Source organism: Micromys minutus (assembly GCF_963924665.1).
Source record: "Micromys minutus genome assembly, chromosome: 11".
Classification (NCBI taxonomy): domain Eukaryota; kingdom Metazoa; phylum Chordata; class Mammalia; order Rodentia; family Muridae; genus Micromys; species Micromys minutus.
The window spans coordinates 42,462,059-42,475,305 of NC_137980.1; the positions used below are offsets into that span (position 1 = coordinate 42,462,059).

The 13,247-nt window shown below is 47.6% G+C and overlaps 1 protein-coding gene across 1 annotated transcript in view; it reads left to right on the forward strand.

Annotated features, from left to right (window-relative positions):
* Window positions 1-10,600: 10,600 nt before the first annotated feature.
* ELMO2 (engulfment and cell motility 2) overlaps window positions 10,601-13,247 on the forward strand; it is a 34,974-nt gene continuing 32,327 nt past the window's right edge. Inside the window, exon 1 of the mRNA XM_080925793.1 lies at window positions 10,601-10,652. The gene's annotated coding sequence lies outside the window, so the exon portion shown is untranslated. The remainder of the gene's footprint in view (window positions 10,653-13,247) is intronic.

Sequence of the window (13,247 nt, forward strand, 5' to 3'; positions counted from 1 at the left end):
GCAAATGGCTTAATTCTGTAAGCGCCAGCTTAAGCCTGTGAAAAATGAGAGCTATAAGAATAATTCCTGATCCAAAGAGTCGGGGGTGAAGGTTCAACACGATGCGGTGTAGAAGTCCCCAGGAGTAAATAAATTAATGTACAATCCTTAACATGGTGCCTGCCCTCCACCTCTAGTTACAGTGGTAAGTGGTTGTTATTATTTTCATTGCTATGTGTGCTGGAAATTTTGCAAATCTCCTACTTTGACTAGCCTCCTACACACACACACACACACACACACACACACACACACACATACTCATGCTTTGTGTGTTGTAAAGGGGGGCTTCCTGTTTCAGCATGCCTGTCTCTCAAGGCCATCTGAGCTTGTCCCCTTGGGGCTGACAGCTCCCTGCTCCCCACAGTCTCCAAGGACCCTCTGCTTCCACACACACAAATACACCAGAAACCTCAGTTCCCAGAAGAACGATTTCCTCAAATTAAGTTATCGTGAATTATGTGCACCCAGCCTCTGAGAGCCAAGGCAGACTGGCTGGCTGCCTCATGCCCTTTGCTTCCTGCTTAAAGAGCGATGTCCCCATAAATTTCTTCCCTGTGCTGCATTTGTCCATTTTAAACCACTTTGCCTCTCTTTCTATCTGGAGCAGAGTGCTGTCTTAAGAGAGAGACAAAGTGATGTCTCAGAAGTCTTGGACCTGGGACTCAGACAGACCCAGGCTTGAACATCAGCTTCCTCTTAACCAGATGACTCAGGCCTGAAAACAATGGCTGCCACAGGGTTCTCCTTTGTAAAAGGAGAGTGCTACCAGACTGTGCATCAGAGGATCAAATGAGATGGGAGCTTGGCATAGACTCACCTTTGTAGACTGTCTTTGAAGGTATAAAAGGGGGCCAGCAAGATGGCACAGCAGGAAAAACTGCTTGTTGCACAAGCCTGTTGACTTGAGTTTGAGTCCCAGAACTTATAACAGAAGGAGACTCCTGAATGTCATTCTCTGGTTTTCACATGTGCACAGTGGCACACACACACACACACACACACACACACACACACACACTGGTAGTTTGAAGAATGGCCCCCAAGCCAAGTGTGGTGGTGCAAGCCTTTAATCCCAGCCCTCAAGAGGAAGAGGCAGGTTGATCTCTGTGATTTCAAGGCTAGCCTGGTCTTCAGAGCTTAGTTCCAGCCTAGCCAAGGCTGTTATACAAGGAAACCCTGTCTTAAAAACAAACACAAAAAGAATGTCCCCACAGGCTCACATTTTTGAATGCTTAATCATCAGGGAGTGGTACTAGTTGGCAAGGATGAGGACTGTCCTTGATGGAGTAGGTGTTGTCTTCTTAGAGGAAGGGTGTCACAGGGGCGGGCTTTGAGCTTTCAAAAGCCTAAGCTAGGCCCAGTATCCCTCTCTTCCTGCTGCATGTGGGTCCAGACATGGGTCTCATTACTTCCCCAGCACCGTGTCTGCCTGCACGCCACCATGCTCCTTGCTGTGACCTCTGACCTCTGAAACCCTAAGCCAGCCCCAATAAGTGTTTTCCTTTATAAGAGTTGCTGTGGTAGTGGTGTCTCTTCATAGCAATAGAACCATGACTTAAGTACACACACACAACACACACACAACACACACACAACACACACACACACACACCCAACACACACACACCCAACATATACACCCAACACACACACACAACACACACACAACACACACACAACATACACACAACACACACACCCAACACACACAGAACACACACACAACATACACACAACACACACACACAACACACACACAACACACACACAACACACACACACACAGAGACCGAGAGAGATAGAGAGAGAGACACACACAGAGAGACAGAGAGATAGAGAGAGACACACACAGAGAGACACACACACACACACACAGAGAGAGAGAGAGAGATAGAGAGAGAGACACACACAGAGACCGAGAGAGATAGAGAGAGACACACACAGAGACACACACACACACACACACACACACACACACACAGAGAGAGAGAGAGAGAGAGAGATGCACAGGCATATATGAATATGACCAGAAGGAAGTAAATTTTAAAATTAAAGGGGTGAGAAATTAAAGCCAGGGATGTTGGAGGTGAGAATTCAAGACCACACTGTTATATGAGAACTTGTATTAACAACAAAAAGACTCTAAAGATGGTCTGTCATGAAAATTCCCTCTAGGAGGGGATAGAAACAGTCTCTACTCCCTCCCTATGCCTCCAAGGACAAACCAAAGTTTGAATTTATTGTTCTTACTTACAGAGCATGGGTTGCTTACAGAAGTTTGGGAGACCTCAAATCTTTAGAAAATCGTTTTCCAGCACATTTGATGGCCTTCCCATCGCCACAGAGGTGGAGCCCTCCCTTTTAGTTAACCTCTCTCAGTTTATGCTCTCAAGTTCCTCCAAGACACCCACCCAAAGGCCGTGACAGCTTGGGTGGAAGCCCAGACAGTTGGCTGGGAAGTGTCCGAACCCACCAGAATCTCAGGAAAGAGCTCAGAGACCCTCTTTATTTCTTCTGCTCTGGGAAACGTCAACGGCCTACAGGCCCACTCATGGTTTCCTGCAGCAAGGCGCATCTGACCTGGTGAAGACCGCAGCTCTTATGCTCAGAGGACTACATTCTACACAATGGTCCATCTGACAGAACCCGTGGCTGTTGCTGTGGAAGAAATTAGCGCATCATTTGTCAGTTGTCTTTTTGCTGGGAAAAACCATCAGCTTAGAAAGGAAATGGCTTCTCTTAGTTCCCTGTCTGGACGATTCCAGTCCATGGTGGATGGGCACTATTGCATTTTACATCTGTGAGGACGTGATACACATGGTCTGAGCTGGTGGCAGAGGAGGCTGCTCAAGTCGGCTATGACTAGTAATGGGGAGAGACTGGTGTCCCATTGTCTTCTTTGAGGATATATCCCTAGTGACCTAAATCCTCCCCTAGTTCACACCTCTTCCAGGTATCCACTGCCTTCTAAGTAGCACCAGGCAGAGGACTGAACCTGTAACACATGAGTCTTTGGGCTATTCAGGTCCTAATAGCAGTTAGTATAGGTTGTCAACTTACAGAATCTAGAATCACCTAGGAGACAAGTCTCTAAGCACATCCGTGAGGAAGTTTCTCCACTGGGCTAACTGACATGGGGAGACACACCCTGAGTGTGGGTGACACCATCCCACGGTCTGGGATCCTGGACTGAATTAAAAGGAGAAACAGAGCTGAGTACCATTGTCGTAGCCCTCTGGTTCCTGACTGAGGATGTAATTAATGCATGTGACCAGCCATTTCATGGTCCTGCCACCATGCCTTCCCCGTCGTGATGGACTGTTCCCTTTAACTGTGAGCTGAAGTAAACACTTCCTTAAGTTGCTTTTGTTGTTGTTGTTTTCCCAGAAGCAATGAGGAAAATGACTAATATAGGTGGTGAATAAAATAAATGACTAAAACAGAGGTGGTGGCTTGGGAGTAGGTGACAGAATGTACTGCCTGGTTTTGTGTCAACTCGACACAAGCTGGAGTTACCACAGAGAAAGGAGCCTCAGTTAAGAAAATGCCTCCATGAGATCCAGTTGTAAGACATTTTCTCAACTAGTGATCAAGGGAGGGGAGGGCAGCTGAGCAAACCAGGGGAAGCAAGCCAGTAAGTAACATCCCTCCATGGCCTCTGCATCAGCTCCTGCTTCCTGACCTGCTTGTGTTCCAGTCCTGACTTTCTTTGGTGATGAACAGCAATGTGGAAGTTGAATAAACCCTTCGCTCCCCAATTTGCTTCTTGGTCATGATGTTTGCGCAGGAATAGAAATCCTGACTCAGACACAGAGTGATAACAGGTAGCTACCCTGATCTGGGAGGAGGGGAGAAACATTTTTGGTGAGGAGAGAGGAGCCTGGGAGCAGGGGTCTGGGGAGAGAAGAAGCTGTTTTTTAGTTTATGGTTTCTTCCCTCCACCTCATTAAAACAAGAGGTCATCAGCTAAGGGGGTGAGGACTCACAGACTGAGATGAGAAGATGCCCAGGAGCCTCTTCGTGCTGCCCAGAGCCATGTGGGGCAGAGGTATCGTCCTACTGTGGGGATGTTGTAGTTTGCTCTGGCCCCATTCAGTGCTGGGCTCTGGTCTAAGGAGGGTTGGGAATCCTCCTGCAGTAACAGGGAAGGGAGAGAGCACCGGAGTTGACAATGAAGGAGTAAAGGAGGGATGTACTGGGCAAGATGGGGAGTGAGGTCATGGGGTGGAGCTGGGAGAATGTTGAACTCAAAAGTAGGTCAAAGGGATTAGGGAACTGGAAGGGGGTGTGTCCTTGTGTTCCCGTTTCAGATGTCACAGGGGGAACTAAAAATCTAGGGGCAGTTTGTTCAGTAAATACTGAACTGCTTAAAGCTTGCGGCTAGGGAGATTGGCTTATCAGGGAAAGTGGGGAACTGGGTTCAGTTCCCTGGAACCCACAGAAAAGCTCAGCATGGGGGTGGAGGATGGGGAAAGTAGAAGACAGATGGATTCTGGGAGTGCAGTGGCAAGCCATTGTAGCCAAAGCAACAAGACTCAGTTCAGTGAGAAATGCTATCTCAGAGAATGAGGTGGAGGGAGTGGGGCAAGATGGCTCTGCAGGGAAAGGCACTTGTTAAATAAGTCTGCCGGAAGACATGGTGAAAGGAAAGAACTAACTCTTGAAAGCTACTCTGTCCTCACACGCACACACACCATGTTACATATCTCCCCTACCCACCACTCATAATTAGTAAGGTGGAGAGCAATACAGAAGATTCCAGGCATCAAGTTCTGCCCCCCACCTACACTCACACACACAGGTTCACTTACATATGCACCACATGAACATGAGTATACATACATGGACATGCACACACAAATTGAAAACTTATGATTGAGTTCCTTTTATGTACCCAGTACTGTGCCAAGTGCTCTGTATTTATTGTGCCCAGTGAGCAGCCACTGAAGCTGGTACTGTTGTCCCATTGCATGGAATCCCAGAAAAATCTAGAATCTTATCTGGCTGTATATCCTGAGGTGTAACCTGGTGTCACAGGGTAAACTGAGGAAGGCAGGAGAGGTGTCAGTGATTGCAGGAGCAAAAGTTGCTTACTTTGGCAATTTTTCTCTTTCTTTAACTCTTTGCTATTTTGTGGCCAAAAGTCACTGGCTTCTGGCAATTAACTCTTGCTGATAGCAGCAGGGGTTAAGAAGTTTAGTTATGGGCTGGAAACATAGCTCAGTGGTTAAAAGCATTGACTGCTCTTCCAGAGGTCCTGAGTTCAAATCCTGACAACCACATGGTGGCTCACAACCATCTGTAATATGATCAGATACCTTCTAGTTCCAGTGTTCATATATATAATAAATAAATCTTTTAAAAAAGATTTATTAAAAAAAAGAAATTTAGTTATTTGAGCTCTTATCTCTCTGGCTCAAGGGCCCCTTGCTGGTCAGGCTAGGAGTTCAGAATTTGTTAACTCTTTGTGAGCCCTAGAGAAAAGAAAAGGAAGTCAGGCAAACACACAGGCACCTATATAGACCCACTCATACACACTAACACACACAAACACACTTTGATTGGGCCTGACCACCTGTTTCATCAACATGTATTCGTGCATACTTATATACATACACATATACCTATATACATATGCATGTACATACATATAGACAGACAAACACATGCATATATAAATTTGGTAGATGATGCAGAGCCCCAAATGCCACATTTTATTTCTTCTCTCTGGCAATTTATGCCTTCTAGACGAAATTTCTTTTTTTTAAATTTATTTATTTTATGCTTATGTACATATGTATAAAGACACTGTCGCTGTCTTCAGACACACCAGAAGAGGGCATCAGATCTCATTACAGATGGTTGTGAACCACCATGTGACTGCTGGGAACTGAACTCAGGACCTCTGGAAGAGCAGTCAGTGCTCTTAACTACTGAGCCATCTCTCCAGTCTTACAATATAAAATGACCTCATAGATAAAATGTTACCCAAAAGGGGAGTTACCGAAGGATGTTGATACTAAGTTCAAAACAGTGTTTTATTTTATAAGCTCATTATAAGTTCAAAGCAACAGTTTCACATACACCTGCTGTTTCATCCTTGGACCTAACTTAGAATGATTACTTTTCCTTGATTACAAATCTGTCCCAATCCTGTTTCTCTTCTTAGTGCAATTTATGAAGACCAATGAGAATTTCTTATCTTTCAGCCTTTACTTTCTACTCTATGAAGAAGGGGCACACTCTATTCTTGATTCTAACTTTATTACATTTTTCTGGCAAAACAGCTAAAGCCATCTCCTTAAACTTTTTTCCTAAAATTATTTGAATCAAGTTGGGAATTCTATAAATTCATTCATTCATGAAAGTTTATCTTCATGTTGATCTGGAGGAAATTTGCCTAATAGGGTGGCTTATGCCCAAGAATCATTAAGCTGGGAAATAGTAGCAGGAAAGACAGACACATAGACACACTCACACATACTAATATATCAGCAGTGAGAAGAAATCCTGGGATGAAATCTCTGGGGCTGGGCCTCTCCAGAGTGCACCCATTGCAGCTGTGGAAAATGGAAGACCTTCTCCAGGAAACTCACTTGCTTACTCTTAGATGGTTTCTGACAGATTTACAGCAGCAGAGAGGTCTGTACTACCTCAGTGTTTTTGGTTCATGCTATTGTGGCTCTCAACGAAGTTAGTCCACTGACTTAACCACAGTCACAGGCAAGGACGGACCTCAGCTGCCCAGCGGTTGAGCTGGGTTAGCATGGGGGAGGGGCTGAAAAAGTCTTCCTTTTGTGCTGAGTGGAGTCTCCCTTTAGGGGCAGCTTATCTAAAAGAAGGGAGTATTGCCGAAACTTGGACCTTCACAGAACTCTGATTGAAGAACATTCTTCTCAAGGAGGGGAGAAAGGGACAGAACCAACTCTTTTGGCAACCTGAGCTCTTAAAGTGTCTCTGGTCTCTGTAGCTTCCTGTCACCCTGTGAAACAGACAGCAGCTTTCCAGGAAGCTCCTTTACCTCTAAAGATAGCCGCTCCACCAACCGAGCCACACCTCCAGCTCTGTCCATGGCTTTTTAGACAGTGTTTTTGTTCCATTAATGTATTGATTGCTTTTCTGTCAGGGCATGAGTGTGGAGGTCAGAAGACAATTTGCAGGAATCCGTTCTCTTTTTACAGCACGTGGGTCCACAGAATTGAGCTCAGTTCATTAAGCGCAAAGGAAGCACCTTTAGCCTTTGAGCCATCTTGCTAGGTCCAGCAGTGAGTTTTAAAAGAGCTGATTGATCCTAGACTCACCCAACCTGGAGAAAAAAAACCTCCTTAAATCTCATGCACTAAAGAACCCACAGGCAAAGACCAAAAGAAAACGAATTGAAAGTCCCATAGTGAATGTTCTTGGGAACAGTGAGCACTGAGTATGACCAGGTTCTTAGGAACAGCATGCACTGAGTATGACTAGAACCAGGAGGAGGAAGATGAGGAGCCAGAGACACAAATGTTAAGAAGGCTCTCTCTCAAGGTGGTGTGAGTGCAGGGTCAGCTCTTTAAAGTCACAAACAGTGCTGGAGAATGTCAGGAAGAGTTCTGGGTCATCCTTTGCTACATAGTGACTCTGAGACCAATAGAGTCTCAGAGATCACTGACAAAGGACAAGGCAACTGTCTCTAAGTGAGTGTTCTGTGCCAGTGGAACACTTTCTACCTTCCATGGAGACAATGGTATTCTCCACGTGGTGGCTCTGTCACTACCCTTGCACATCATGGCTATTACAGGGTCAAGGCTGGGTGCGGCCCACAAGGAGGAAGAATAGGGAGGCTGTGCCCATTGACTTCACACCTCAGCCTGAGGTTTCATGCCTTCATGTCTTTGTCACACACGAAGCTGGGAAGTGAGTCATGGGGTAAGGGTGGGGCAGCCATATGACTACAGAAGCCGGGAGAAGGGTCACTGGTGGACAAATGCCACCAAGTCAATGCTGGCAGAAGCCTAATTTCTAGCAGGTTTTATTCTGATATTAAAGGGTACTGAGTAAGTATCCTGGGGGCTCAGGGAAAGAGCGGTGCTGAAGCAACTGAGGAGGCAAAGGGAACAAGGGAATGTTGTCCAAGAGGAGCTGCAGAGCGTCCTGTGCTGCAAGGAAAAGGCCAAGAAACAGGGCCTGGCATCCTTTTATGGGGAGGGGAAGACAAGGGCCAATCTCAGGGCAGGAGGCTCACTGAAGCCCATCATGAAGGGTGGTAGATTGCTCAGCCAGTTGTGTGGGATTTTGTCCTAGTTGTACATGGCCTTGTGCCCTCTGCAGGCTCTAGATGATACAGTGGGAAGTTGGCTGAAGAGGGAGGGTTCTTAACAGTGCAGCTATGGGAACTGGAGTGATGGCTCAGGGGTTGAGAGCGCTGACTGCTCTTCCAGAGGTCCTGAGTTCAATTCCCAGCAACCACATGGTGGCTCACAAATATCTGTAATGGGATCTGATGCCCTCTTCTGCTGTGTCTGAAAGCTACAGTGTACTCATATACATAAAATAAATAAATCTTTTTTAAAAAGAATTATATATAACAGTGCAGCTACGGGAAAGCTTTCCTCTGTGGTGAGACTTTCTGGTGGTGTGGCTGTTGACAGCCCCCACACTTCTACAAATAATCCCTCACCATTGTGCTGGTTAGCTTTTGTCAACTTAACACAAGCTAGGGTCACCTGGGAAGAGGACACCTCAGATGAGAAAATGCTTTCATTAGATTAAGGACTTACAAGCAAGTCTGTGAGGCGTTTCTCAGTTGATGATTGACACGGGAAGGCCCAGCCCACTGTGGACAGCGCCTCTGGGAAGGCGAGCTTGGGTTGTATAAGAAAGTGGGCTGAGCAAGCTATCTGGAGCAAGCCAGTAAGGGCTTCTTCTTGGCCTCTGCTTCTTGGTTGTTGCCTTGAATTCCTGTCCTGGTTTCCCTCAGTTATAGACTGTGGAGGTGTAGGCCAAGTAAACCCTTTCCTCCTCCAGTTGCCTTTGGCCATGATGTTTTAACACAGCAATAGAAAAGCAAACTAAGGCATCCATGTTCTGAAGGTGAGAGCAAGAAACTCATTGGTTCCCCAAGCTGGACTTGATGGAATGCTCTTTGATTTGGCGAATGCCTTATGAGGAGGGGAGATATAGACATGTTTAAATGTTCCCTGCAACCCTGTTTCAAAGTAGACTAGCAAACGAAGAAATCAACAACCCACAACAACGAGGATGCTCACAACATCATGGATAACAATAAATAGTGCGAATCTGATGGGTTCTACAATGGTGATGCAGACAGGTGTGGCTACCCTATGTTCCAGAATAAAGCTGTATCAGAGCATGGCCATATACACTTGTCCACGATGGCTTTCGCTAAAACAAAGACAGAGATCGGCTGGAAGCATGCAGTATGGGAACCTATTGGAAGTGTGACCTGACTGGCTGGCCCCTGCGGTGGCCTTTATTAGCACTGTGACAGTGGGGGGTAACTTTGCTTCTTGGGCACCACCCTGCTAATAAGAATCTGCTTCGATTTGAAGACGTTTGCAGGAGTCGGTGTAACTGTGCCTGTAAAACTGCTTCAAAGACTGTGGAAAGTAGCCATTATTTCATCTTTCTGCTGAGTGTCCGGATTTCTCTATAGAATGGATAACAAAAATGTCGGTCTTCTGGCATTGTCCTAAGGATCCGCTAAGAGAAATGATTAAAAAACAGAATTTGGAATTAAACAGGGAGATAGCGTCTTGCTGTATAGTCACGGGCTGTATAGTTAGTTGGTCCCATAGACCCCTGGTCTTTTTTTTTTTCCCCCTGAACTGGGGAATCGCATACTAGCCCTCCCTACCAGCCTGCTGTGAGCTTTAAGGGAGATGGCAGGAGTGAGTCTTTGGCGCTGTGCCCGGTCTTGTTAGATCCGCAGGTGCAGTGACGAATGCCACCTCCCACGGGTCCCTACCAACAGCACAGCTGAGCTGTACCCCTCTGCCTCTGCTCAGCGCCCACGGTCAGCCCTGGGTGCCGGTATAATTAGCTCCATCTCCGTAGTGAGCAGCCGCGGCTGCTCATAGCCTCTGACACGACTGTCACCTCCCACTCAGTTCCCTAAATCAGCTATTCCCAGCGTAGAGTCGATCAGGTGAGCGTCACCAGAGGACAGCTTGCTCCTTACAACAATGTGTCGCAAGGACCCAGAGCGCGCCCCCTTCCCGCCCCTCCAACCTCCTTCGCCCTGAGGCTGTGTACAGAAATAAAAGAAAAAAAGTTTGGGTGGGAAGCAGCCTCTAGTGTCTGCTGGGAAATCACGTTCCTTCAGACCCAATAGCCTGAAGAAGAAAGGTAGTCTGTCTCTTTAAGAGGCCTCCGCGGAGGGGAGGGGCCGGCCGGCGTCGCTCCAGCCCGCGCCCTCAGTTAGGCCCGCCTCCTATTTAGTGACAGACAAACAACCCAATGGAAGCGAGAATTTTCACCTTGACGGCAAAGCGGAGCAATAGAAGCCCGGGCCAGCCTGCGCGAGGCGGGGCTCTACGAGGGCGGGGCGGACGAGGCCAGAGGAGCGGCGGCGGCAGGACGCGGGCGAGGATCTGGGCCTCGGCAGGCGCCGGGTGAGTGAGGGGCGCTCGGGGTTTGAGGCAGAGGGACTGAGTGTTGAGGGTGGGGAGCCGGGAACCGAGGATGGGATTGAGGCCGAGGGCAGCGTCTGCCCGACCTTCAAGCCCAGGCACGGTGCCGATCCGGTCATCCTCCTGCCGTCGGTACCGGCCCTTTTCTTTCCTTCTCCACTGCCCAGCTTCGGTCCAGGCCGCTCTCATCCGCTTCTTCCCGCAGCGCTGCCTTGCCCGAGGTCCTCCGGTGCTGGACTGCACCCTCTCCTCTTCTCTGGGCCCTGCAGATCTGGTCCTTAGTCGCCGTCCCTGAGCTTAGGCTGCTCACCGGCCTGCTTCTGTCCCTTCTCCATCCCTCGCTCTGGCCACCCTCAGAGTCTAGTAAACTTTTTTTTATTCTCCTAGTCTTCCTTCCGAAGGCTTCTGGGGTCCCGAGTTCTGACCCTGGTGCGGCACTTTGAACACTCTGGTGTACCTACTCATCCGTAGCTTTCCAATTGTTTGAAAGTGTTGATTGACAACTGCCTGTCCCAGCAGATAGGAATGTCCGCTGGGAAGAAGACCTTGCCTGATGTTGCTCCATGCACCCGCAGGTCTCAACAGGGCAGGCACTCTAAATGTTTACTAAATGAATGAACAACGGACTTGGGTTTGTATAGAGGAAGGGGATAGAGCCGCAGCCGCCAGCCCCCATCCCATTTGTTGTGGATGGAAGCCACCCTTCGGAATGCTTCCTGTGTGTCAGGCACTACGCCAGCCTGGGCTCTCCAAAAGAGAAATAATGCAAGTCACATTTGTTAATTAAACTTTTCTAACAGTCACATCTCAGGAATGTAAAATATGCAAGTGAAATAACTTATTAATACTTTAGTTAATACATTTCAGAATATAATTAGTAATCCGTAGAACCAATGTAAAATCGTGTTAATGGAGTTGTTAACTTTTTTCTGTACTAACTTCTTGAACTCTGGTGTTCTTCACACTTGGGACAACCCTTCTTGCTTCGCCAAAGCACGGAAGCACCGTAGCAGCCCTTTGTCAAGTGGCCAGTTAGCAACCACACAGCTAGGGTCGCTACCTTGGCTGTGAAGTGCTTGGTAGTATGCATATGTGGGGGCGTTTAATTCAAGTTATGGTCTTTTGAGGAGACTGTAATTTTTTTACGTACAGATTAAAAATAACAGAGTTCCTAAAAGATTTCACCTGCCCAGATTTATTCTATGGTTTGTTCCCAAAGGAGACTGGGCTAGGGCATGTTTTGGGGGGCGGGTAGTTTGAGAAAGGGTTTTTCTGTGTAGCCTTGGCTGTCCTGAAACTCTCTTTATAGACCAGGCTGGCCTCTGGTTATGGGCATGCTCCACCATGCCCATCTTGTCTGTTGGCTCTTGAGTCTTGTTATTCTTTTTATGTTTTATGCTGCTTCTAAGAGGTGCCAAGAAAGTTTGGGGTGCAGGGTATGAAGACTAGACATCTTAAAAACAATGGTACCAGTATTTAGCATATTCTAGCATGCCCTTCTCCTAGGTCATGTCTTCCTAGGTGGCTCACAAACAAGCATAGTTAAGGAAAAGGGCTAAAGGTGTGCTCTTTTAGCCAGAGCACTGTAGAGGCTAGGGCAGAAGGATCCCCTGAATACAGGGGTTCAAAACCAGCCTGGGCAGTGGTGTGAGACTCTAACTCAAAAAGAAAAGTCCTTCTCTGACCAAGTCACCGGTGATCACTTAGGCCATCTGTGTTAATGCAGCCTGGTCCCAGGGTCAGAGCAGAAATCCTCCTGTGGCCAGTAAGACCTCAGAGATGCTGGGGATCCTGGAAATGGGTTTGCCAGCGAGATGCGTTCGTTACTCAGTCACTTATGGAGTGGCCTCCACGAGGCCAGTACCGTTCTAGCCCCCTTGAGGTGACTGGACAGTGAAGTGACAGCTTTCATCTTCAGGATGTGCAGGGTGGTCTTGGAAAGACGAGATCGAGTCCCGAAGGACGATGAGTGTATGTGCAAGAGCACACATGGCGGAGAGACACAGAATCCATGTCAGAAGTTGCTGAGTGGTGTCTTGGCCCAGCTGCATGAAGTATCCATCTCCCTTGCCCCCGAAACTGAGCTTGAACTTCTATGAAGGAGCATTGCGCTTCTCAGCTTGCTGAGTCCCGGTGTGCAAGCTGCTTGGTTTGTTTCCTTACCTGCCTGGCTTCTTAAGGCACTTGAATTCCTCACCCCTATTGGCTAAGTAACTGTTATGTACACCCATTATGCTGGACTGCTGTGGAGCCAGAACAGGGCCTCCTGGGCAAAGTAGCAACACCACCACATTTTCTGTGGGTTTTCCTCTCCCACTTCCGTTCACGGCATGGCAGGTAGAGCTCCTCCGTGCTGGGCTATGTGTTCCAGTGTTTGTAGCTTCTTCAGTTCGCACCGTTAGAATCCTTCTGACTTTGTGCTCGGTATTGGACAAAGTGCTTGGCAGTCGCCATCCCATTTCACAGTCACATAACTTTCAGAAGGAGCGGTTGGTTCTAATCCCAGGCTCAACTATCATAAGGAGATTGTCAGAACTGCGATCCAAACTCAGGTCTCCAGGATACAAGCCCCTAACC